General features: G+C 47.3%; 1 long non-coding RNA gene across 1 annotated transcript in view; it reads left to right on the forward strand.

The window, feature by feature from the left end:
- The window catches only part of LOC140408499 (uncharacterized), a 33,984-nt gene extending 13,977 nt beyond the window's left edge, over positions 1-20,007 (forward strand). The window contains exon 3 of the long non-coding RNA XR_011940118.1: positions 19,482-20,007. This is a non-coding gene — a long non-coding RNA (uncharacterized lncRNA). The remainder of the gene's footprint in view (positions 1-19,481) is intronic.
- Positions 20,008-26,525: the final 6,518 nt, after the last annotated feature.

Raw genomic sequence — 26,525 nt, forward strand, 5'->3', positions numbered from 1 at the left:
CTGTATTAACCCAGTGTCGCACTCAAACTTGAGGCAGTCACCTTCTGCAAAACCTCGCACCACAATCCCTCCTCCAGTACCACCCCCAGCTCTTTCTCCTACTTGGCCTTAACCCCCTCCAATGACGTTGGATCCTCCTCCAGAATTCTCCCATAAATCACCAAGATGATTCCCCCCCCCCCAACCCTATCAGCAACGACCTCCCTCCAACAACGAGAACGGCGGTGTCACCGGAAACGATGGGAAAAACGTCCTTGCAAAATCCTGCACCTGCATCTGCATATACCTAAAGGCCCCCCCCCCCCGTGGAATCCCAAACTTCTCTGTCAAACTTCCCCCCATTTACCTCCCTAATCATATTGACCCCGTGCCAATTAGCTCATGGCTCAGGTAGTAATCCAGAGATTATTACCTTTTTGGTTCTGCTTTTTAATTTAGCCCCTATCTGCTCAAATTCCCTTAGCAGAAAATCTGTCCTTGTTCCACCTATGCCATTGGTACCTACGTGGACCACGATAACTGGACTTTTACCCTCCTACTCCAAGTTTTTCTGCAGCCGAGATGAGATATCCAGAACCTGAGCACATGGAAGGCAACACAACCATGGGGCAGCATGGTAGCACAAGTGGATAGCACTGTGGCTTCACAGCGCCAGGGTCCCAGGTTCGATTCCCGGCTTGGGTCACTGTCTGTGCGGAGTCTGCACGTCCTCCCTGTGTCTGCGTGGGTTTCCTCCGGGTGCTCCGGTTTCCTCCCACAGTCCAAAGACGTGCAGGTTAGGTAGATTGGCAATGCTAAATTGCCCTTAGTGACCAAAAAGGTTAGGAGGGGTTGTTGGGTTACGGGGATAGGGTGGAAGTGAGGGCTTAAGTGGGTTGGTGCAGACTCGATGGGCCGAATGGCCTCCTTCTGCACTGTATGTTCTATGAAACTATGAAACCTTTGGGACTCTCGACCATGGTCTTCTATCATATTGAAGTAACTGTTCAGAAATTGATAAAACAAGCTGTTTTTCTATCATTGATAAAGTTATTGTCACAATTAATTAATCTTTCTAACTTGAAGATGTAATTGAAATCATCATTAGGGAAGACAGTCTGAAGTTCAACTGCTAGGTTGGAAGTCAGATCTTGCTCTTAATCTGGCAAATTGTTGATGCGATCCTGACATCTTAATCTCTGTCGAGCCTCACACACAATATTGTGAGTTCCAACACTCCTGTTGTAATAATGACCCCTTACATCATCATTGACAAAACCTGTTGCAACCAGTTCAGATTCAATAATAAATCTGTACCTGCAAATATTTTACAAACTTAGGAACTGGGAACAGGCATAGGCCACTTGGTTTCTCAAGCCTTCTAGAGCATTCAGTGAGATCATGGCTAGTCTCAGGGTCCTTCCTGTTTATTCTTGTTTATTCCCCGTTAATTCCCTTATTTCCCCTCTCTGTTATTTTTGCTGTTACATTTTTGATCCATGTGACTTTAAGGCAGCCTGTACCTTTAATTCAAACAGAAGGACCCAGAAGGCTGTGCTGATTTAAATTGATGATTGCAGACTGGCCAGCATCAATGATGACTCTGCTTGATTGATTTAGTTGGTGGCCAATGAATTGGCACAAAAGGGTGTACTCTGTCCGGAACAGGCGATGATTAGACCTGTTCTCACTGGAATGTTTCAGACCTTCAAAGGTAGAGTTTTTGGTTTCAGTTTGACTCCTGGCTGATCAGAGAAAGGACTGCTGTCCTCTCCCCTCTCCATTTTTCTCCAGAATGGCTATGATTCTGATCTGGCAAGGAACCTGGATGAATCTATTGTTATGGACCAGGGTTTAGAAAACTCCAAAGTATATCATGGAGTTCACCTGACCCACAACTGTTTATAGATTTTGGTTATGAGGAGCATAAGGGCCTACCTTTCAGGTGTTATTCAACAGAGGTCTTAAGCTCTTTTTTTAAAAAATGTTGAGTACCCAATTACTTTTTTCCAATTAAGGGGCAATTTAGCGTGGCCAATCCACCTAACCTTCACATCTTTGGGTTGTGGGGGTGAAACCCACGCAGACACAGGGAGAATGTGCAAACTCCACACGGACAGTGACCCAGGGCCGGGATTCAAACCCGGGTCCTCAGCGCCGTAGGCAGCAATGCTAACCACTGTGCCACCGTGCTGTCCCTCGTAAGCACTTTTAATCAAAAACAAAGTTTATTCTATGAATTCAGTTAACATTTCTATAAACGCACACAGTAAGCATTATCATCAACTACAAACATAAATACCCCATACAGGTACAGTTCTCTCTCTCTCTCTCTCTATATATATATATATATATATATATAACTCTTAATAACTTCACTTTCTGATGTAACTTGAAAACAGTATCCACTAAAACCAGACAACCCTTTTTACCAAAACAGTAGGTTTGAATTCTTTACAGAAAACAGTTATCACTTTTAAATTATCAAGTGATCTGGACACCTTTTAACATGCAAAGAGAGAGAAGAGAAGCCTTCTTTGTCTGAATCCAGCTTCCAACTGTGTAAACCGAAAGTAAAACTCAGAGCCACAGCCAGATCCCAGCTCAAAACGAAAATAAAAGCCAGAGCCACAGCCCAGCTCCACCCACACAATGACACCACTGAAGCCATTTGATAAACACACATTTCTTAAAGGGACACTCCCATGACACACTATACAGGCAAAACATTATAGGCTGTGCCAGCAGAGTCCAGAACTGACAAACTCTTTCTGCAGAAAGACTGATGTAAACCGACCAACTCTCTCTCCAGGAAAGGCAGAGGCCTGGAAATAAACCACAAACTGTAAGGATTTTTGATGTGAAGCAAAGGGGCCTCTCCAGGAAAAGGTGTGATTAATACATTTCTAAACTACAGAGAAAATCATTCCAGGCTGCAAACCAAGGACTTTGATCGACAAGCTGGCTGTGAGGAAAGTATCCTAAAGAACCATCATTAGAAGCAAAGACTTTTGGAAACCTCATTGACCAGCTGGAGAAACGGAGAATCATGACGGCGTGCCGCACCAGAAAATGGTGTGGTGGGATAGAGAAACCCGCCCCTTATTTTTTGACCTTCATCATTATCATTTTCATCCCTTCCACTGTGTGGGTAGAGGGTGGGACAGTTAAAGAGGGTAGTAGGTTATTATCCAGTTGTATTTACTGCATATTTCATCATTATTCTTGTTTCAAACAGTAATTATGTTTCAACTTGCAAACCTGGTGACTATAATTATTGGGCAGCCGAGGGCAAAGACTTCAGGTATTTTTATAAGAATTATTGGTTAATTAATTTGTGTTGTGACTCGGGGGCAAGTGGGATTGGAATTGACCACATACTTGTCCAGAGTGTAGTAACTAATCTGACTTTAACCTCCTACCTACCTCCAGTAACCCTTCACCCCTTTGTTTATCGAGAATCAATATACCTCTGCCTTGAAAACATTCAAAGACCCTGTTTCCACTTCCTTTTGAGGATGACAATTCCAAAGACTCTGATAGAAAGAAACCTTCTCATCTCTGTCTTAAACTGGCAATTACTTGTTTTTAAACAGTGACGCCTAGTTCTAGATTCTCCCACCAGATGAAATGTCCTCTCCACATCCACCCTGTCAAGACTCCTCAGGATCTTATATGTTTCAATCACATCGCCTCTTACTCTTCTAAAATCCAGAGAATACAAGTCTAGCCTGTCCAACCTTTCCTCATAAAACAATTCGTCCATTCCAGGTATTAGCCTCGTAAACCTTCTCTGAACTGCTTCCAACACATTTACATACTTCCTTCAATAAGGAGACCGATACTGTACACAGTATTCCAGATGTGGCCTCACCAATGTCCTGTTTAACTGAAGCATAACCTCTACTTTTTTATTCAATTCCCCTCACCATAAACAATAATGTTCTATTAGCTTTCTGAATTATTTGCTGTACCTGTGTATTAGCCTTTTGTGATTCATGCAATAGGCACCCAGATCCTTCTGAACATCAGCGGTCTGCAATTTCTCACCATTTAGATAATAAGCTTTTTTATTCTTCATGCCAAAATCGACAATTTCCCATTGGTCCATGTTATACTCCATTTGCAAATTTTTTGCCCACTCGCTTAACCTATCTTGTAGCCTCCTTATGTCCACTTCACAACTTACCTATTTATCTTTGTATCATCAGCAAATTTAGCAACCACACCTTCTATCCCTTCATTCAAGTCATTTATATAACTTGTAAAAATTTGAAGGCCCAGCACATCAGTACTGTGATGAAGGCCCTGTGGCATGTCAATTAAAACTATAAATTTCTAAAGGTGGCAAGGTGATGCAGTGGTTAGCATTGTTACCTCACGGCACCGAAGACCCGGGTTCGATCCCAGCCCCAGGTCACTGTCCGTGTGGAGTTTACACATTCTCCCCGTGTCTGCATGGGTCTCACCCCCACAACTCTAAAAGATGTGCCGAGTAGGTGAATTGGCCACTCTAAAATTGCCCTTAATTGGAAAAAAAAATAATTGGGTACTCAAAAATTTATTTTAAAAAACTATAAATTTTTCTCAAGGGCAATGTGAAACTCCCCCAGGCAAGAATCTCTGCATGAAGAGGGTGTTCCTCCAACGAATCCTCTGGACGTGGTCCATTGCTATGACAATCAGATCCAGTCTGAGTTTGTCTTCAATATCAACACTTTGTTGCAAGATTGTATTCACTGTACTGACCACAGCAGGGCTAGCATCAATGATTGGAAGTTAGCCAATGTTTTATTTCTGAGGGATTACATTTTTCTGAAGCAGGGTATTGAAACCATTCCATACAGGCAAAATATCATTCATTTCTGGCAACTTGCTGAGTAAGGATGCATTATTGAAGCTGCCTGTATCCTCTTGGATGTGCCTATGATTTGCAAGCACTCATTGTACTCTTTCACTAAACTGTTCTGGAATCTATCCTTTGTCCTTCATTACACAAATCAATATTTGTGGGGGTTGGATGGGGTGGGTGATTGTAGAGATACATTTTTAGTTTTCTTCAGAGCAGGTGCTTCCAATTGCTTTGTTGCGGTTGACTCATCCTTTTGAATTATTATGCCATTTGTATTGTGAGTTGTGCCCTTTCCTGACAATTTCTCCTCTCCAAAGTCATTGTTATCCCAGACCAGTGTTGTCAAGTGTACACTGGGCTTGATATTTTATAGGATGTATCGCTTACCTCATCAAATCTGAAGCTCAGCCAGCGCTGTGTCATGGTTTAATGCTTGAGAGTTTGAAGAGCAGTTCTCTAAATAATTTAGAAGCCCAAGTAACTGCTGAGCCAGTCACATGTTACACATTGCCAAAGCCAAATATCTTGGCAAGAGCCTCCTCCCATTCACTCCCAGGTTCATGATGTCCTGGCAGAAGGAGAATGCTTGCAGCTGCTGATATAATCTACTGGGATTTGTGAGTTGAGATCTGGAAGCTCACTTGTTGTTCCCATTGTCCATGCAAAGAAACTGGACAGCTCATTAGGTACCAAATGCTTTGCTGCGTCTAGAGTTACGTCCTCAACAGTTGCTGGTCATCTAAGTGGAGGAATCTTATTTGAATTGAGTGCCTCAAGTGACAGTACAGAATGATATATGGGGTGGCAATCCGAGTTTATATCTGATACACTGATGGGAACTGTGGTTCCAGGATCCGAGTGGTATCTGTGTCTGTATTGGTCCTTCTTGTGCTTGCTTCTGAAGGCAAACGTCTGACTGCCTCCTCAACAACTTTATTTGTCGCAAGGTCTTCAACAAAGACACAATCGCTCTTGTTGATCTGAGAAATTTTAGGAAGGGATGAGATTCGGCCATCCTTCATTTGAGATTGTAACAAGGAAGCTTCAATGCCATCTTTCTCCAAAATGAATTTTATAGATACTATTTAGTTTTGTCATTCAAGGGACCTCACAATTCTTTACATTTCTTCCCTCTATAACCAGATGACAGAAACATCGATATCCTTTCTCATAGAGGTTGCTTTCTGCAGGGTCATCTTGCTGCTTTTTGTAAGAAACCTGATACAGCTCTGATATATTACTTAAAGAGCGACAAGATCTTGTCCACCAATATGTAATAAGATTGTTTCATCATTGCGGGTCTCTGCTGCAAGGAACAGCTAATCGACTGTTGTGGTCTTGCATTGTATCAGCCTCTCTTTTGGCTACTTCTCTCCACAATGTTTTTGTCTTTCTTATTTTTAAAATATTTTTATTAAGGTATTTGAAAATGTTTATAAAAATCCGGGTGAACCTGACCATTAACCCTCTTAAGGCAAACTTCATTTTCTAGAGACTGAGAAACCCAGCCATGTCACTAACCCAGGTCTCTACACTCGGGGGCTTCGAGTCTCTCGACATTAACAAGATCCGTCTCCGGGCTACCAGGGGGGGGCAAAGGCCAAGACGTCAGCCTCTTTCGCCCCCTGAACTCCCGGCTCTTCCGACACTCCAAAGATCGCTACCTCCGGACTCTGCACCACCTGTGTTTTGAGCACCATGAACATTGCCTTAGCAAAACCCTCCAAGCATCGGGCATGCCCAAAACATGTGGACATGATTTGCTCGGCTCCCCGCACACCTTGCACACTTATCTTCTACCCCGAAAAACCTGCTCATCCTAGCCGCTGTCATGTGTGCCCAGTGGACTACCTTAAATTGTATCAAGCTGAGCCTGGCACATGATGAGGAGGTATTAACCCTTGTAGTTTTTAACCTCACCGCTATTCTTAGAATTTCCCCTTATACCAGAAAAGGGTCAATATATTCTAATTAGTGAGCAGGGATTCAAACTCCCTGACTCCTATGCAGACTTAAGCGTGTGCTATTCGGGTCAAACTAATGTTTCAAGTTATCCCTCAGCATAACCCGTATCTTCATAGAAGAATTTTTTTTACTTACCACCTAGTAACTTACCTACGGGTCCGGCTTGCTAAGTAAAGTAAAGTAGACTTTCAAAATGGTAATAATAACCACTCTTTAAGGTTATCAACTTGAACGTAACTTTATTTTCAAGTTAAAAAAGATTACATTACTTTTTTAGAAAGGTAAAAAAGATCTTGTCCTGTTGGCACCAGTTGCAGACTTTCAAGTCTTTCTTGTCAATCAGTTTTCTTTAACTTTGGATCTTCTGCCTCGTTTCTCTGGGTTGCTCAATCTTCCGATGCTGCTTTCCCATCACCGAGTAAGGTTCTCTCTCTCTCTGAGTTCTCTCTGAGTTCTGGTAGTTCCTGCACTGGTCTTTGGGTTTATATTCTCTTTCTAACAGTTATTAAGTTTTTATGGCTTTATCATAAAGTAATCTTTATTTCACTTGGATTATAAAAAGTATCTTTGATCTAAACATTCTAATACAACTAAGTATTCATTTTGAGTTGACCTCACCTCTCAGGCCTGTTTAAATTGTGTCCTCTGTGATGTTCAAAAATGCTTTGATTTCAATGGATGTGTGAATTTTGATCCCTGTCATTTCTATAGTTTTATTTTCAAATTGTGTCCCCAGCTCATAATTTTGACTTTGATTTTGGCTTTAAATTATGTTTCTCGTAGACTGATAGTCTCCAATTTTCTTTTAATTTACTTGATGTCAGCAGGGCTTCACATCTCCATATTTGTCCCCCTAGTCATTCTTTTCTATCTGCTGATTTTACTTCAATGAAGGTGTGAATCATTGCTTTTAGCATAATGCTAAAATTCCACTTGGTTACAACTTGAAAGGTTTACATTTATCACCTAACTCAACTGAAACCCTCATCCATGCTTTTCCAGATGCTTACTAAGATGGTTAATTTCAATGAAAGTGTGAGCCATTGTTTTTAGCTTCATACAAAAATCCTGTTTGTTTGCCAAGCCTGTTTGGGAGAAGGAATCTGCTCTTTGCAGCTGCTGTAAATCCTTTGTGGGATCTTTCCCTGTATCCTCTCATGTTTCTCTCAGACCAGATATTGCCAGACTTCCATGTTTCAAATGACACATCTTTCCATATTTTCAATTATACCCTGCTTAGGGCATCTGCCCATAGACCCGCCTCTATCTCTCCTCCAAACTCGTCCTCCCACTTGCCCTTAAGCTCCTCCACTGGAGTCTCCTCCGCCTCCGAAAGCTCCTGGTAAATATCTGAAACCTTCCCCTCTCCCACCCAGATACTGGAGACTACTCTATCCTGTATCCCCCGTGGCGGCAGCAGCGGAAAGGCCGGCACCTGTTTTCTCAGGAAATCACGCACCTGCAAATACCTAAACCCGTTCCCTGCTGGCAATTCAAATTTATCCTCCAAGGCTTTCAAGCTGGGAAAGCTCCCATTTATAAATAGATCCCCCATCCTTCTAATTCCTGCCCTTTGCCAACTCTGGAATCCACCATCTAGCCTACCCGGTGCAAACCTATGATTATTATAAATCGGGGTCCAAACCGATGCTCCCTCCACTCTCATATCTCCTCCATTGCCCCCAGATTCTCAGAGCCGCCACCACCACCGGACTTGTGGAGTATCGGGGCAGCGAGAACGGAAGAGGTGCCGTTATCAGTGCTCCCAAACTGGTGTCTTTGCATGACGCCACCTCCATCCGCTCCCATGCCGACCCCTCCCCCACTATCCAATTCCTAATCATGGCTACATTAGCCGCCCAGTAGTAATTGCAGAAGTTCGGCAGCACCAACCCACCCTCCCCCCGACTGCACTCCAGCAACACTTTCTTCACTCGCGGGGTTTTACCCGCCCACACAAAGCCCAAAATAATCTTATTCACCCGCTTGAAAAAGGCCTTTGAGATGAAGATGGGGGGGGCACTGAAAGACAAACAGAAATCTGGGGAGGACCGTCATTTTCACGGTCTGTACCCTCCCCGCCAGTGATAGCGGGAGCATGCCCCATCTCTTAAAGTCCCCTTCCATTTGTTCTACCAACCGGGATAGGTTTAACTTGTGCAGTGCCTCCCATTCCCGGGCCACCTGGATTGCCAGATATCGAAAGCTCTTCCCTACCATTTGCAGAGAAGGCATCGCACTGGGAAAAGATGGGAAGGCTCCTTAATCGAAGCAATCAATGCTTAGCAATGTCTTCGCTCCTCTTCTCTTCTCTCTGCCTCAGCTGCGCAAAAATAAAAAGATACGAGGACAAAAAATAATTGGGAAAGAGAGTGCAAATAGAAAGCAATATTTTAAAATAAAAAAAATTTAGAGTACCCAATTCATTTTTTCCAATTAAGGGTCAACTTAGCATGCCCAATCCACCTAGCCTGGACATCTTTGGGTTGTGGGGGCGAAACCCCCGCAAACACGGAGAGAATGTGCAAACTCCACACGGAGAGTGACCCAGAGCCGGGATTGGACTTGGGACCTTGGCGCCGTGAGGCTGCAGGGCTAACCCACTGCTGGGCTAACCCTCGTGCTGCCCGAGACAAAGCAATATAAAGTGAGAGAATGAGTAAATGAATGTGATAGACACTATTGATGGGTTTTCCAAAATCTGATTATTAAATTTTATGACAGCATTCATTCCACACAGGAATAAGTACATGGGGCTACAGCATGGAATGGATAAGTCAGATGGCATGACAATTCAATTGTGGAGAGTAATATGAATATGAATGTGGTTAGCACAGTGGTTAGCACTGCTGCCTCACAGCGCCAGGGTCCCGGGTCCAATTCCGGCCTTGGATCACTGTCCATGTGGAGTTTGTACGTTCTCCTTGTGTCTGTGTGGGTTTCCCCCAGGTCCTCCGTTTCCTCCCACAGTCCAAAGATGTATGAGTTAGATGGATTGGCCATGCTAAATTGCCTCTTAGTGACCAGGGATGTGCAGGTTTAGTTATGGTGTTACCAGTATATGGCGGGGTGGGCATGGATAGAGTGCTCATCGAAAAGTCAGTGCAGACTTTGAGGAGCCGAATGGCCTCCTTCTGCACTGTAGTGATTCTATGAAATGTGTATAGGTTGATAGTTTGTATGAAACACTATAAAATCAAGAAGACTAGATGGGATAGATCAAGAGAAATTAATTCTGCTGGTTGGGGAGTCTAAAAATTAGAGCCAGACCTTTTAGGAGTGAAATTAGGAAACACATTTTTCTAATTTGTTCATGGAATGTGAGCATTTCTTGCAAGGCCGACATATATTGGCCACTCCTAATTGCCCTTGAAGAGGCTGTGGCGTTGAGCTGTCTTCTTGAACTGCTGCAGAACTTATAATGGGCTGAATTCTTCTATTCCCCAGCCGCATGTCTCTCGGCCACGCTCCGTTCTTTGGCGATGGGATTTTGGCTTCCCACCATTTGTCACTGGGATTTCCCATTGCAGCGACCCCACACCGTCTGCAATCCCACGGGCGGGGGTGCACTGCTGGCAGGAAAAGTGAATCATAACGTTGTCATGATGATGTATCGGGTGCAATGTGGAATATTAATCATTGTTTCATTGGCTGGTGTAATGTCTTGGATTTTTTTTAAAAGGTAAGAAACATCTAGAACTGCAATTACACTGTGTTTTATAATGGCTGCAGAAATAACCTGATCTACAAATTGACCAGGTTTCTAGAAACCTCTGAATGAGGTTTACCAGAGGACATGGCTTGGCAGTTCCACTGATGGACTTCACACCTGACATTGACAGATCTTTGCAAAACATCACTTTGAATGTTTTAACAGTGGAAGATCATCGCTTCTTCATTAGTATGGATTGTGAATAGCTAGCTGACACATAATCAGAACCCCAATTATGAAAAGTTATAGTTATAATTTTGTCTGTTGTTATAGCAAAAAAAGCTTACAGGATGCACCAGTAATATCAAGAAGAATAAAGTAAGAAGTCTTACAACACCAGGTTAAAGTCCAACATGTTTTTTTCGAATCACTAGCTTTCGGAGCACAGCTCCTTCCTCAGGTGAATGAAGAGGGTTGGTTCCAGAAACACATATATGGACAAAGTCAATGATGCAAGAGATATATGTGTTTAAGTGCCAACTGAACTGAATTCTACCTTTCTGGCCTTATGGGCCCTAACGTTACGTTTCGATGGATCTATCCCTGAACCATGGGCGATAACTTGGCCCCCAAGGCCTCCAACGTGGATACCACCCATGCGGTGTTGGCCTGGGTGACATGCATTGTCAGCACCTCCTCCTGCCTCTGCAGGTGGTTGGACTCTTCCAACTGCGCCAGCAAATGCTGGATGATTGCTGACAACCCCATATACAGTGCCTGTCTGTGTGACTACATCTCCACTATTGATGGGATGCCTTTTCCAGAAGTCAAAACCCGCCTGGACGGCAACTAGTCCTTGGGGTCGGGCCGCCCTCCGACCATCCGCCCCCTCGGGGGTTCCTACCTCCACCTGATGTACCATGGCATGTGTGTGGTACGCACAAGATAGTGCCCAAGGAGCCTCTTCACTAACATGCCCAACGAGGTGAGTGTCTCAGGAATGGTGGAGGGTGTTGAAGACAGCTCTGTTGGGAAGACAGTGTCATCCTTGGATTGGTGCTCCGGGGTGTCCCGGGTTGAGGTTCAAGGGTTTCCTCTTCCTCGCTGCTATCCGCTTGGGGTTGGGGTTGGGGTCACCTGATGGGCTCGCCTCATCGCTATTGATCCTGCAGGATACAATCTCTATGACTATTGTAAACCTATATGACTCTATTTGGGACCAGCTTAGTGGTAAAAACTGGGCGGCGTGGACAAGTTGGGCCGAAGGGCCTGTTTTCATGCTGCAAACCTCGATGACTCTATGACAACGAATGATTGGATTGCCGGTTGGGGTGGGGGTGGTGGAGGGGGGATCGTGGTGGTGGGGGTTGGTGGTGACATACGTGCCATGGGGAACCGCAACTCAGTGGGGTCTCACTTGCCCGCCCGTGCTGACCTCCGCCTCAGTGACTGCCCTCTGCCTCAGCGACTGCCCTCTCTCTGGGCCCACCAACCAGGCCCAGTGCCCACTGCTCCACTGCAGTGAGGTGCCGCAGATCCAGTGGTCCCCCTATTGTCTTTTCCCTCCCGATAGTTCATACGTCACCATCTTTTGGGTGGGGGGGGGGGGGGGAAAGATAGAGAGCGTACAATGTTAGGCAGTCAGATGAATGTAGCACAGAGGTGGGTAGTTGGTGACCTTTGTGGTCAGGACTCCATGGCCGGCCGTTATGGGTGCTGGCATATGGTACGGGAGAAAGTGCAAACTCCACACAGACAGTGACCCAAGCCGAGAATCGAACCTGGTGCCCTGGAGCTGTGAAGCAACTGTACTAACCAATATGCTACCGTTCTGCACCAGCATGTCACTTTCTCCACGGTGTTGGTCTGTGGCCTCTGGATAGGCGTCATCAGCCATGACCACAACGGTAACCCCTGTCATCCAGGAACCAACCCCTCAGCTAGGGATGCACTTCAAAGATGTCAGGAACCTTCGAGTGTGCCAGAATGACGACATCGTGCACACTGCCCGGGTATCGGGCACAGTCGTGCTTGATGTGCATCTCATGGTCGCACACCAGCTTGTTTTTGAAAACTCACCACTATTCTTAGAAGTCCCCCATACCAAAAAGGGCCGACATTCTAAATGGTGATCAGGGATTCTCACTCCCCGACTCCGATACAGGCTTCAGTGGGTGCTATTCAGGTCAAACTATGTTTTCAAGTTATCCCCCGGTATAACCCATACCTTCACCGAAGATTTCATCTACTTACCACTTAGTAGCATCGATCCTGGGTCCCGCATCGCTAAGTAAGTAAAGTAGACTTTGGAATAACCACTATTTCAGGTTAAATTAAGTTATTTTATTATTATATTTTTTCTTTTAAAAGCTGCAATTACTTTCTTTACAGAAAGGAAAAAGATCTTGCTTCTGGATTCTTCTGGTTGGTTGAAGGGACCTTCAGGCCCAACTTGACAATCAATCTTCTTTAAAGTCTAGTCTTCTTTAGATGTATTCGCTGGTTAGCTTGGTTGCTGTTTCCTATCTTTCCCATGTACCGAGCTGTGAGAGCTGACTCTGCTGGCTGTCTCTGAGCTGACGCTGCCTACTTTTTAAATTCTAGTCTTCCGTAGATGTATTAGCTATTTTAGCTCGGCTGCTTTGCCCTGTCTCTTTCCCATGGACGAGCTGACTGTAATCTGACTCTAGCTGCTTGTTCCTTCTCTGCTTCTCTCTCTCTCCCTCTGAGTTCTGGTTCTGGTTCTGGTTCTGCCTGCTATCCCCTTTCTTCGGGTTTATATATTTTTCTAACAGTTATCTAGTTTTTATGACTTTATTGTAAAGTAACTCTTGATTTTCTTTGATTGTAAAAAGTATCTTTGATCTAAACATTCTAATCCAACTAAGTATTCATTTTGACATGACCTCAGCTCATAGATCTGATTACATTGTTTCCTTTGTGATGTTCAAAATGCTTTGACTTCAAGAGGTGTTACTTTTAATTCCTGTTATTTCTATAGTTTTATTTTCCAATTGTGTCCTCAGCTCATAATTTTGACTTTGATTTTGGCTTTGAATTATGTTTCTTGTAGACTGATAGTCTCCAGTTTTCTTTAATTTACCTGGTATTAGCAAAATGTCACACATAGAATTATCACAAAATTCAACTGAACCTCATCCTTCCCTTTTCCAGATGTTTACTAAGATAGTTACTTTCAATGAAGGTGTGAGCCATTGTTTTTGGCTTCAAACAAAAATCCTGTTTGTCTTGTTTGCTCAGCCTGCTTGACCAAGGATATCTGCATTTTACAATCCTTCCCTGGCAGCTGCTGTTAAACCTTTGTGGAATCTTTCCCTGTATTCTCTCATGTATCTCTCAGACCAGATATTGCCAGACTTTCATGTTTCAAATGACACATCTTTCCATATTTTCAATAACAAGCTGCACATTCAAAGAGTGGAACATAGAGTGCTCGGAGGGCATTATGTATCCTGTCGATCACCCCCTGGACCTGGGGCATCTCAGCGACGATGGCAAACCCCGCTGCCCGGACATCCTGGTGGGCTTGGTCCACATTGAAATGGATGTATATACCAACCAGGCATATAGAACCTCCGTGATGGCACGGATGCACCTGTACACCGAGTTTTGTGACCATCCCGGAGAGGTCCCCACTCGACGTCTGAAAGGACCCATGACGTAAAAGTTCAGGGCGACCGTCACCGACACCACCTGGAGCGGGAGTCCTCCCCCATACCCCCACATGCCAGGTGCGCCATGATCCGGCAAATATGTTGTATGGTCCCTCTGCTCTACTGGAGACGTCAATAGCATGCCCGGACCTCGAATGACAGGCGCTACTGGTACACAGGAGGCCTGATGTGGTGCCTCCTTCCCACCTCCTCAGCCTGTTGGGTGGCTGGCTTCTCCATCCTCACCGGCTGCCTCCTGTTCCTCTGGTGCAGGCTCTGCCGCTGCAGGGTCTTCCTAGAGCAGCTCCAGCTCGTACAACTTCAGTTCATCCCCTAGGGCTAAGGCAACCAGGATGAACGCCACCATTCCTGGTTGAATTCCAAGAGCCATTGTCTGCAGGTGGGGAAAGTCAGACATGTTAGCATGGTGCATACCCCCGTGCCCAACCAGGTCCAACAGCTACACGGTCTGCCCTGCCTACCCTGCCCCCGCATGTCCCACTCCCTGCCCCCGCATGTCCGTGCCTGGACGCTCTGGTTCCGGGGGTGCCATCCTGACCCCACGGCCAATCACCTGGTCACCCCTTCTGCGCATCCCTGCGCCTGGCAGACAGCACCCCCCCCACCCCCCCCCCCCGCGAGTAGCCATCGTCACGCCTCTGCATGTCCTACCTCCTCGCACTCTGTCATCAACCACGACGCCTGTTTTCCGAATTTTGAAGCCACAAATGAAACTCGCCGTCGGTAATTCCTCCCGGCGGAGGCGAGCATCGCGGAGGTCCTGGATAATACCAAGTTAGGCCCACTAATAATATGCCAACGGCGTTTACTGTACGCACGGAGTAGAATGCATTGACGCCACTGACGAGGTAGCGGGACAGAGCATTACGTCGGACGCCTAGCGCCAGCCACGATTTCCACCTCAACAAACCGGCAACATGGGGGCGCTACCTAAGGTTCAGTGCTAGGGGGGGGTGTTACCTCAGGTTCAGTGTTAGCGGGGTTCTACCTAAGGTTCAGTGCTAGGGGGGTGTTACCTCATGTTCAGTGTTAGCGGGATGCTACCTAATGTTCAGTGCTAGGGGGGGGGGGTTTACCTCATGTTCAGTGTTAGCGGGATGCTACCTAACGTTCAGTGCTCGGGGGGGGGGTTACCTCATGTTCAGTGTTAGCGGGATGCTACCTAAGGTTCAGTGCTAGGGGGGGTGTTACCTCAGGTTCAGTGTTAGCGGGATGCGACCTAATGTTCAGTGCTGGGGGGGGGTTACCTCATGTTCAGTGTTAGCGGGATGCTACCTAATGTTCAGTGCTAGGGGGGTGTTACCTCAGGTTCAGTGTTAGCGGGATGTTACCTAAGGTTCAGTGCTAGGGGGGTGTTACCTCAGGTTCAATGTTAGCGGGATGCTACCTAATGTTCAGTGCTAGGGGGGTGTTACCTCAGGTTCAGTGTTAGCGGGATGCTACCTAAGGTTCAGTGCTAGGACTACTATTTTTTGAAATACGTAAATGAATTGGATAAAATAATGTTTATTAGTGTCACAAGTAGGCTATTCACCTGGACTTGTGGGAGCAAACCAGAGCACCCGGAGGATGGCTTGTATGGCCCTAGATGAGAAATCAGCTGAAAAACTGAAATGCATCCCTCTTAGTGATAACACAGTGGCTCACCAAATTTGCAGTATTATTAAGAAATATTATTATGTCTAATGCTGCAGGGAGAATTAATCTCTGCTATAGTGTGGGGCATTTTCTCTTTAGCTACACAGTAAACTGCCATGTAAGGGGCTAATTGTGCTTTGCCATTCAATGTTACATTTCTGCTAAGGACTTCAGCTGATAATTTTGAGGTTAAGTTCTTGCTGCATCCTTTGAAAAATATCATTCCTTGAACTTGCCATGTTTAGTCTTCAAATGCCTTTGACGTTTTGAGGGTTTTATACTTTCATTTGCCAGTACTTCCCTGCATATAACACACATGGACTTTTCATCCTGATTTGCATTGGCACAATTAACAAAGCCATACCTCAAGAAATCATCTTTAAACTGCTTTGTTCCTGATTTCAGTTGCTTCTCAATGGGTTGTTCACCCTGGAGCTCTGTATACAGCTCACACCAGCACTGCTTTGTCCTGTCATGGGCTCTCCTGAGGAGCTCTCTCCAGTAGATTCAGTTGTGAAATCCTGACCTGTTTATGTCTCTTCCTTATTACAGGCTCTCTCTTCCTTATTACAAAATGATCCATCTTCAGTTCTTCATAGTCCTGTTGCCTGCTTGATGCAGCTACAAAATGGAGGAATATTTCCTTTGTGATTTCACGCCCGAAGCACGACATATAGGGTGCGTGACATCAGTGTTTGTGCCGGGTGCGTGACCTGCTCTCTGCTGCTGCTTGTGGAGGGAAGACTCCATCGTTCATATTTAAAGGCAGGTCGCGGCTGGCATTTTCAACTTAAATCTGGCCGCGGCTGTTGGGCACGTCGCCCATGATCGGGAATGCCACGACTGATCAGTCCGCGATCCTCCCAACACCCACCCATGGGTTACAACCAGAAAAATCCTGCTCTACAGAGAACATGCATGCACTGGATGAGTCTAATGATCTCCTTCTATGCCATAATGTCTCCTGGATTCACTCTGGTCTGGGAATCTTAAAAACTGATGCACTTTAGAAGTTATTAAATCCAAAGATGCCTATAGCATCTACATGGTGTAGATGCCTATAGCGTCTACACTAGAATTTACACGGTGAAAGTGAAATATCTAATAAATGCCCTCTGCATAGAACTTGCAGTGTACTTATGGGATAGTTCCTTCATATATTCATGAATGCTGAACGTTTCTGTTCTGACAAAATGTCATTGACCTGAAACATGAACCCTGTTCGTCCCTCCACAAGTGTTGCCAGATTGGCTAAGTATTTGCATTATTTCCTGTTTTTATTCTAGATTTCCAACATCTGCAATATTTTGCTTCAGTTTTACCTTAATTTTATGTTTGAAAATGTACAATGTTTCAAACACAAACTTTTAATGATTTATTTATTTTTTACTTTCAGATCAGATAAACCTCAGTTCAGTTTTGGTCTCCTTACTTGAGAAAGGACGTACTGGCACTGGAGGGTGTGCAGAGGAGATTCACTAGGTTAATCCCAGAGCTGAAGGGGTTGGATTACGAGGAGAGGTTGAGTAGACTGGGACTGTACTCGTTGGAATTTAGAAGGATGAGGGGGGATCTTATAGAAACATACAAGATTATGAAGGGAATAGATAGGATAGATGCGGGCAGGTTGTTTCCACTGGCGGGTGAAAGCAGAACTAGGGGGCATAGCCTCAAAATAAGGGGAAGTAGATTTAGGACTGAGTTTAGGAGGAACTTCTTCACCCAAAGGGTTGTGAATCTATGGACTTCCTTGCCCAGTGAAGCAGTAGAGGCTCCTTCATTAAATGTTTTTAAGATAAAGATAGATAGTTTTTTGAAGAATAAAGGGATTAAGGGTTATGGTGTTCGGGCCGGAAAGTGGAGCTGAGTCCACAAAAGATCAGCCATGGTCTCATTGAATGGTGGAGCAGGCTCGAGGGGCCAGATGGCCTATTCCTGCTCCTAGTTCTTATGTTCCCCACAACAACACATTAGGTTTTGGAAAAGTGTGAAATGGGGGTGGGGGGAGTCAAGTGAGGTGAGGCCGGGAATGGTTGTATTTCCTTGAGCTCTGGCACTAAGCCTATAATCCTTTCATTTATCGTGCTCACACAGCTCGTGTTTAACTAATCTGGGAGTAAGAACTCCATATTATGTCCCTGGAAGATTTCTGGCTAAACATTGGTGACAAAATGCTGAGAAATATGAAGAAAATTGTCATTAAAAAAGATCAGTTAGAAGCGGCTGTCCAAACCACAGTGTGTCTTAACCCGTATACGGTGGACAAATGACTGTGAGACTCAGTTTATAAAACAGAACAATATTTATTCACATGCACACAATGGTGATGGTTATTCAATCACACACACCCAATCATATGTTACACTATACACCAGTAGTTCCAAGATCTTCACTTAACTTGGCAGTGACCGACAAGTGCTAGGCAGATACAGGCCTGTTATCTATAGTTCCAGTCTTGCAGTCTCTGTTGGTTGGTTATCTGGTTCTCTTCTGGCTCTGGTCTTCCTTCTGTTGGTAGCGTGGATGGTCTCCTTCATCGGCCGGTGGATGTCACCCTTTTGTACCAGTCTACCATGAGGTACCTTGTCAAAGGCTTTACTGAAGTCCATGTATACATTAAGGAGCTGGTTTAGCACAGTGGGCTAAATAGCTGCGTTGTAATGCAGAACAAGACCAGCAGTGCGGGTTCAATTCCCGTACTGGCCTCCCCGAACAGGCGGCGGAATGTGGTGACTAGGGGCTTTTCACAGTAACTTCATTATAGCCTACTTGTGACAATAAGTGGTGATTATTATTATTATTACAACATCTACTGCCTTTCCCTCATCTATCATCTTTGTCACTTCCTCGAAACACTTGATCAAATTAGTGAGCGATGACCTCCCCTCCACAAAACCATGCTGTCCATCACTAATAAGTCCATTTGTTTCCAAATGTGAGGAAATCCTATCTCTAAGAATCGTTTCCTATAATTTCCCTACCGCTGAGGTAAGGCTCATCGGCCTATAATTTCCTGGATTATCCCTGCTGCCCTTCTTAAACAATGGAACAACACTGGCTACTCTCCAGTCCTCTGGAACTTCACCTGTAGCCAATGAGGATACAAAGATTACTGTCAAGGCCCCAGCAATTTCTTCCCTTGCGAACTGGGGTTCTCTACCCTCATTTCTCCACTCACGACCCTGGTTAGCCCTCATACGTTGCATAGTTGCCTCCTTATTGATACTTGCTGGCGGGTGTTCCTGAACTAACTGTTCCCAAACTCTGGGTAAGCACCGAAGAACCCATGTTTCATTGTGCGTGAGGTTGGCGGGGTTGAAATTTATGCCTTTTTGCCTGCCTCGGTACCGTGGGATACTAACGTGCATGCCCATTTGGAGGAGTCAGAGTCATCTAATGCGGAGTCTCTACATCCCTTTAAAATTAATCCAGAGCCGACCTACAAAGGCAGTCAGATGTTCCCCTTTCCTTTGCCTACATTTGTTTAAACTGTCTACGCGATCCCTCTTATTGTCAGCATCAACGGGGCCGAGGTGGAGATGGTTAGCAGTTTCAAATTCCTAGGGGTGCACATCTCCAAAAATCTGTCCTGGTCCACCCACGTCGACGCTACCACCAAGAAAACACAACAGCGCCTATACTTCCTCAGGAAACTAAGGAAATTCAGCATGTCCACATTGACTCTTACCAACTTTTACAGATGCACCATGGAAAGCATCCTATCAGGCTGCATCACAGCCTGGTATGGCAACTGCTCGGCCCAGGACCGCAAGAAACTTCAGAGAGTCGTGAACACCGCCCAGTCCATAGCACGAACCTGCCTCCCATCCATTGACTCCATCTACACCTCCCGCTGCCTGGGGAAAGCGGGCAGTATAATCAAAGATCCCTCCCACCCAGCTTACTCACTCTTCCAACTTCTTCCATCGGGCAGGAGATACAGAAGTCTGAAAACACGCACAAACAGACTCAAAAACAGCTTCTTCCCCACTGTTACCAGACTCCTAAATGACCCTCTTATGGACTGATTTCATTAACACTACACCCTGTATGCTTCACCCGATGCCAGTGCTTATGTAGTTACATTGTATATGTTGTGTTGCCCTATTATGTATTTTCTTTTATTCCCTTTTCTTCTCCTGTACTTAATGATCTGTTGAGCTGCTGGCAGAAAAATACTTTTCACTGTACCTCGGTACACGTGACAATAAACAAATCCAATCGTACTGCTGTTGATATGGCCTCTTTCATGTCCTCTAAAGTTCCTTCTCCCGTGTTTTGGGGTGATTGTAAAGCTGAGCTGACTGACTGACTAAGGCACATTACAATGAGTTTACTTCCTCCCTTTCGTCTAACCCATACATTATTTTCAGCTGTCTCATCTCCTCAAAGAAGCAGCGTGGATCCGCTGTAGGCTCAAAAGTGGTGATTTTATTACAGGCACCACTCAATTGGGTTACTGTAAGCGGAGTTGTCTAGGTAATTGTCGGGTTTAGGCTCTCCCCTACCCTCCTCTCGGTGGTGACTGGGTGAATTGGTACTGGGGGTGGATCCGGTGGTGTAACGGGTACAACTTTCTCTGTGGTTAATGGTAGCACAGTCGGTATGGTTATCTCTGGGGCTTGCAGTGGCGGGTCCCAACTCTCGCTCTTCATGACGTACATTTTTGCCCTTTAATGAAGATCTGCCCAATCGGCCCTCTCTTCCTCTCCTAAGTCAACTGTCTCGAAGGTACACATAAAACTGCCTTGAACCGAGAGTAATGATTTTAATTTATTAATTTCGCGCTGGTACTTAGAATGGTCAGCGGTCACTTGCCGTTGCTCCTGACTGGTCTTGTGGAGCGCTTTTAATGCCGCCTGCAAATTGGTTCACTTCGCTTCTAAGTGGGTGACCTTCTGCTCGGCTTCATCTCTTAACAAGGCAGCCCGTTGTGTGTCTTGGTAAGCTTTTTCACATTGTGTTTGAAAGCTGCCTAAATGCACCAGGTTAGCGTGGTTTGAACGTTTTAGATCACTAATCTCCGTGTCTTTTTCAGCTCTCATCTGATCAAATCTCTCCCGCTGCTCCTTTTGTAAGCTTTTTATCTCTGCTGTTCCTCTTTTAATTTCCTCACCTCCTCCTGCCTGTTGTCTTTAATTTCGCTATCTCCTTTTGCCCTTCCTCTTTTAATTTTGTTATCTCCTCCTGCAGCTTTGCTATCTACTGCTCGTTGTTTACCCTATAAACTTCTCCTTGCCACAGAGCAGATTTGCTCTGTCTGTATCTCCCTGCCATTCATTTTTTATTCTATCTACCTCTCCCTGTCATGCGCTACTTACCTTCCCTATTTCTTCCAGGCATTTGTTACTTCAGTTAACTCCTGCTGATGTGCTTCGTTTAAATGCTTTATTTAATCTTTTAATGCCTCTATCTCCTCCAGTGATTTCCTTACTTCCTCTTTTCTGTCTGCTAGTTGTGCGCGGATGGTCGCTAGAACCTCCTCGGTTCCCACTAGCTGCGCCAAGCAGCACACGATTGTTATCGCTTTTTCATACTTTAGCGCATGCTTTCCCTGCGCTTTATTCAGGTCCTTCCAACAGGTTTGTCCTATTGCTCTGGGACCTGTCTCTGTATTCTCACATAATTCTGCCCATAGGGGCCATCCTTTTCTCCTATATGGGACACTTTGCCACCTGCGAACTCCGGTCTGTCACCCTGTCTACAGGGGGGGAGGGGGGGAGGGGGGGGAGTCGATTGGACTACGGATACTGTTTATGGGCTATTTTCCAGTCCTAATCCCTCTGAGTTTGTGTGCAAACTAAGAGTTTACCCTATTCTCCCTGTTAATTAGACAATGAGTTAGTACAACCTGAAATTAGTGATTTGTCCAATACGGAGTATACACCTGCGGTTTCTGATTTTTAATTAGGTTTGTGGGATCTTTCGGAGCAATAATTGTTACTTCTTTTTTTTAAATAATATTTTATTAAGGTATTTCAAAATTTTTATAACAGTAACATAAACAATGACATCAACATGGTAAAATAAACATTTCCCCCCCCAGCCCAATCTTCACGCACTTCAACCATACAACAACAATCCCCCCCCCCCCGCCCCCCCGGAATACTGCATCTGCTGACATTTAAATTTTCCCCGAGAAAGTCGACGAACGGCTGCCACCTCCGGGAGAACCCTAACATTGACCCTCTTAAGGCAAACTGTATTTTCTCGAGACTGAGTGTGGTAGTATGTATTAGAGGTCATGTGGGACTGTGAAGCCGTGATGCTATTGGCTGACAGATCCCGGGTCCTGGTTGGCTGTTGACCCCTAGCTCCGCCCTGAAGGCAGAGTATAAGAACCCGGGCTTCTCCCCGCCGCTCCAGTCTGTTGCTGAACTGCGGGGAACAAGTCACGCTTAATAAAGCCTCATCGACTTCATCTCTATTCGTCTCTCTCGTAAGTCATTGTGCGCTACAATTTATTAAGCGTGACTTAAAGGACTATGGAGCTCAGGATCGCCCCGGAATGCCTGCGGATCAGCCCCCACGCAGTGAACTCGGCAGCAGTTTTTAAACACTGGCAAGCTTGTTTCGAAGGCTACCTCCGAACGGCCCCCGGCCGGATCACAGAAGACCAGAAACTGCAGGTCCTGCACTCAAGGGTAAGCCCGGAAATTTACCCTCTCATAGAAGACGCAGAGGATTTCCCGACGGCGCTCGCAGCACTGAAGAGCATCTACGTTCGCCCCGTGAACCAGGTCTACGCACGCTACCAACTCGCAACGAGAGGGCAAAGTCCCGGAGAATCGTTAGAAGAGTTCTACGCCGCGCTGCTAATTTTGGGACGGGGCTGCAGCTGCCCGCCGGTAAACGCGACTGAACACATGGACATGTTAATTCGCGGTGCGTTTGTGGCAGGTATGAACTCTCCCCAAATCTGCCAAAGACTTTTAGAAAAAGAGTCGCTAGGACTCTCAGAGGCACGGGCCATCGCAGCTTCCCTAGATGTGGCCTCGCAAAACGCCCGCGCCTACGACCCCGACCGCGCGGCAGCCCCTTGGGCACCGTGGACCCCCGTCGCGACAAACCCCTCCCCCCTCCCTCACAGGCTTGCGCGGTTAAGATGCCAGATCATCCCGGGGGGGCCCGCTGCTATTTCTGCGGGCAGGCGAAACACCCCCGGCAGCGCTGCCCGGCCCGCGCAGCGATTTGCAAGAGCTGCGGCAAAAAGGGCCATTTCGCGGCTGTGTGCCGGTCCCGGGGGGTCGCCGCTGTCCCCGGAGAAGAAAGAGCCCAGCGCATCCCAAACGCTCCCCAGCGCCCATGTGCGACCTGCGGGCGCCGCCATTTTGGGTCCCGGCCACCACGAGGGGAGGATGGGCGCCGCCATCTTGTGACCCCCCAGCCATGTGCGATGCATGGGGCGGCCATTTTGTCCACCCCCGACCACGTGCGATCCGTGGGGGTGGCCATTTTGTCCACCCCCGGCCGCGTGGATTCATGGACGCCGCCATCTTGGATGACAACAAAGGACCCCAGCATCGACGGCTCCACGGGGTCCGAAGAAGATGCTGAGACACTACGACCAAGACTGGCCTCGGTGACGCTGGATCAAGCACGGCCCCGGACGCTCCAGACGACGACAACAACGGTCTGATCAACGGACACGAGACACCATGCCTGATCGACTCCGGGAGCACCGAAAGCTTCATCCACCCCGACACGGTAAGACGCTGTTTTTTGACCATCCGTCCCAGTACGCAAAAGATTTCCCTAGCTGCAGGATCCCACTCCGTAGAGATCAAAGGATTCTGCATGGTGACCCTAACGGTGCAAGGGAAGGAGTTTAAAAACTACAGGCTCTACGTCCTTCCCCAACTCTGCGCGCCCACATTACTGGGATTAGATTTCCAGTGCAACCTGCAGAGCCTAACGTTTCAATTCGGCAGCCCAATACCCCCACTCACTATCGGCGGCCTCGCAACCCTCAAAGTTGAACCGCCATCCTTGTTTGCAAACCTCACCCCGGATTGCAACCTGTCGCCACTAGGAGCAGACGGTACAGCGCCCAGGACCGGATATTTATTCGGTCTGAAGTCCAGCGGTTGTTGAAGGAAGGCATAATCCAGGCCAGCAATAGTCCCTGGAGAGCACAGGTGGTAGTAGTAAAGACCGTGGAGAAGCAAAGGATGGTCATAGACTATAGCCAGACCATCAACTGGTACACACAGCTAGATGCGTACCCCCTCCCCCGCATATCCGACATGGTAAATCGGATTGCCCAATATAAGGTTTTCTCCACCGTGGACCTCAAGTCCGCCTACCACCAGCTCCCCATCCGCCCAGGTGACCGCAAGTACACAGCCTTCGAGGCAGACGGGCGTCTATACCACTTCCTAAGGGTCCCATTTGGCGTCACAAACGGGGTCTCGGTCTTCCAACGGGAGATGGAACGAATGGTTGATCAACACGGGTTGCAGGCCACGTTCCCGTATCTCGACAACGTAACCATCTGCGGCCACGATCAGCAGGACCACGACGCCAACCTCCAAAAATTCCTCCAGACCGCTAACGCTTGAACCTCACATACAACGAGGAAAAGTGCGTCTTTAGCACAAACCGGCTGGCCATCCTGGGATACGTAGTGCGCAATGGGATAATAGGCCCCGACCCCGAATGCATGCGCCCCCTCATGGAATTTCCCCTCCCCACTGCTCCAAAGCCCTGAAACGCTGCCTGGGGTTCTTTTCATATTACGCCCAGTGGGTCCCCCAGTATGCAGACAAGGCCCGCCCGCTAACACAGACCACTACCTTCCCCCTGTCGACAGAGGCTCGCCAGGCCTTCAGCCGCATCAAAGCGGATATCGCAAAGGCCACGATGCGCGCCATCGACGAGTCCCTCCAATTCCAGGTCGAGAGCGACGCCTCCGACGTAGCTCTAGCGGCCACCCTTAACCAAGCGGGCAGACCCGTGGCCTTCTTCCCCGAACCCTCCAAGCCTCAGAAATCCGCCACTCCTCAGTGGAAAAGGAAGCCCAAGCCATAGTGGAAGCTGTGCGACATTGGAGGCATTACCTGGCCGGCAGGAGATTCACTCTCCTCACTGACCAACGGTCGGTAGCCTTCATGTTCGATAATGCACAGCGAGGCAAAATTAAAAATGACAAGATCTTAAGGTGGAGGATCGAGCTCTCCACCTTCAACTACGAGATCTTGTACCGTCCCGGAAAGCTGAACGAGCCGTCCGATGCCCTATCCCGCGGCACATGTGCCAACGCACAAATAGACCGTCTCCAAGCCCTCCACGAGGACCTCTGCCACCCGGGGGTCACTCGGTTCTACCATTTTATAAAGTCCCGCAACCTCCCCTACTCTGTGGAGGAGGTCCGTACAGTCACCAGGAACTGCCACATCTGCGCAGAGTGCAAACCGCACTTTTTCAGGCCGGATAGAGCGCACCTGATCAAGGCTTCCCGCCCCTTTGAACGCCTCAGTCTGGATTTCAAAGGGCCCCTCCCCTCCACCGACCGCAACACATACTTCCTGAACGTGGTGGACGAGTACTCCCATTTCCCTTTCGCCATCCCCTGCCCTGACATGACAGCGGCCACAGTCATTAAAGCCCTTAGCACCATATTCACACTGTTCGGTTGCCCCGCATATATCCATAGCGACAGGGGGTCCTCCTTCATGAGTGACGAGCTGCGCCAGTTCCTGCTCAGCAAGGGTATAGCCTCGAGCAGGACGACCAGCTACAACCCCCGGGGGAACGGGCAAGTAGAGAGGGAGAACGGCACGGTCTGGAAGACCGTCCTACTGGCCCTACGGTCCAGGGATCTCCCAGTTTCACGGTGGCAGGAGGTCCTCCCGGACGCTCTCCACTCCATCCGGTCGCTGCTGTGTACCACCACTAACCAAATGCCTCATGAGCGCCTCCTTGTCTTCCCCAGGAAGTCCTCCTCCGGAACGTCGCTGCCGACCTGGCTGGCGGCCCCAGGACCCATCTTGCTCCGGAAACATGTGCGGGCGCACAAGTCGGACCCGTTGGTCGAGAGGGTTCACCTCCTCCACGCGAACCCGCAGTACGCCTACGTGGCGTACCCCGACGGCCGACAGGACACGGTCTCCCTGCGAGACCTGGCGCCCGCCGGCAACACGCACACCCCCCCGACACCGATCACCCCCTCCCTGCCACCGGCGCTCCCCGCGACCGCCCCCTTCCCGGGAGGATCGGTCCTCCTCCCGTGTCCGACCAGGAGTGAAACAGAAACAGACACCGAAACGCTCCCGGAGACGACAACGCTGGAACAAGCACCTGCACCACCACCGGGGCTGAGGCGATCGACAAGGAAGACCAGACCGCCCGCTCGACTCGTGGCATCGGTGTAACACAAGAATGTTGTTGGACTGTAACGAAAATGTTCTTTTCCTCTTACGAATATTGTAAATAGTTCACAAACTTTGTACATAGCCCAGTGTAGGGCTAAGATTGTAATGACATGCCAAAAAAAAAAAAAAAAATTTTCCTCCCAGGACCAGCCTTGTAAACCCCTACCACCATGCGAACCACCACCCCGCCGGGTTCATTTTTAACAAGGGGTGAATGTGGTAGTATGTATTAGGGGTCATGTGGGACTGTGAAGCCGTGATGCTATTGGCTGACATCCCGGGTCCTGGTTGGCTGTTGACCCCTAGCTCCGCCCTGAAGGCGGAGTATAGAACCCGGGCTTCTCCCCGCCGCTCCAGTCTGTTGCTGAACT

The sequence above is a fragment of the Scyliorhinus torazame genome, chromosome 3, assembly GCF_047496885.1.
Source record: "Scyliorhinus torazame isolate Kashiwa2021f chromosome 3, sScyTor2.1, whole genome shotgun sequence".
Taxonomy (NCBI): domain Eukaryota; kingdom Metazoa; phylum Chordata; class Chondrichthyes; order Carcharhiniformes; family Scyliorhinidae; genus Scyliorhinus; species Scyliorhinus torazame.